The 948-nt window shown below is 31.9% G+C and overlaps 1 protein-coding gene across 4 annotated transcripts in view; it reads left to right on the top strand.

The window, feature by feature from the left end:
- Positions 1 to 948, top strand: part of Adgrg6 (adhesion G protein-coupled receptor G6) — a 137130-nt gene that overhangs the window by 101097 nt on the left and 35085 nt on the right. The gene's annotated exons all lie outside the window — the stretch shown is intronic.

Here is a 948-nt window from a genome sequence, read left to right as displayed (position 1 = left end):
TATATATATATATAGATATATCTTATCTGTATTTATACAAAGACAATAAGAGGAGGGGGGAGAGAGAGGGGGAGACAAAGGGAATGAATATGGCGAAATGTAATTCCAATATTTTAAAACTTTTATCTGCAAATATTTTAGATGCAGGCTTTGTAAAATGTTCATTTGTCATATAAATGGAACTTAGACTTTTATACAAACTTTGAGTTAGGGACCAACTCAACGCATACAGGCTTGATGAAATGTGTGTTGTCTTCAGGAGTAGGGACATCATTTTTGTGGAGAGCAATCTATAGCTTTGACAGAAGCCGGTGATAACTAGGGTTTCCATGTGGCCCCTTAGCCAATAACTCAAAAAAGACACAGCCCTCCATGGAACTGCAAGGTTTTTGCTTTGCAGTGTAACATGTCTAAGTAGTGGTTTGTTTTCCCTATTATTTGGTGACTCCATGTAGATTTCTTTCATATATTTGTATATATGAAATATACATTTATATATTTCATATACATGTATTCATTCATATATTTGTATTTATTTAAGGAAACTTCTACAGTAATATATATATATATATATATATGTATATAAATCAAAAACCAGTGTAAAGAGTCTGAAGTCTCCCCATGCTATAGAAATAATAGGAAAATTTTCAATAAGTGATGGTCATCACCAACCCAAGTCAACCGTGTTGATAGTAGTGAACATAAAAGAATTAATCAAAAACTCTGTTTTAGAACTATATTTGGAATTTAAGAGATTGTACAATTGTTTTTAATACAATTGACTTATGAACTGTGGCACAGAGACATTCAAGTTTGACAAAAAAAAAAAAAAAAAAAAAAAAAAAAAAAAAAAAAAGCAAAATGCAATAGAAAACAAGAGAACTTGCTAGAAAGACAGACTGGTGCTCCAAGTCATTGGACGGCACAGATTCAGGGACTTTTCTGGCC

The sequence above is a fragment of the Mus pahari genome, chromosome 21 (assembly GCF_900095145.1).
Source record: "Mus pahari chromosome 21, PAHARI_EIJ_v1.1, whole genome shotgun sequence".
In the NCBI taxonomy this organism is placed as follows: Eukaryota; Metazoa; Chordata; class Mammalia; order Rodentia; family Muridae; genus Mus; species Mus pahari.
Note: the sequence above shows the minus strand (reverse complement) of the source record. Positions and strands in the feature narration are given on the sequence as shown.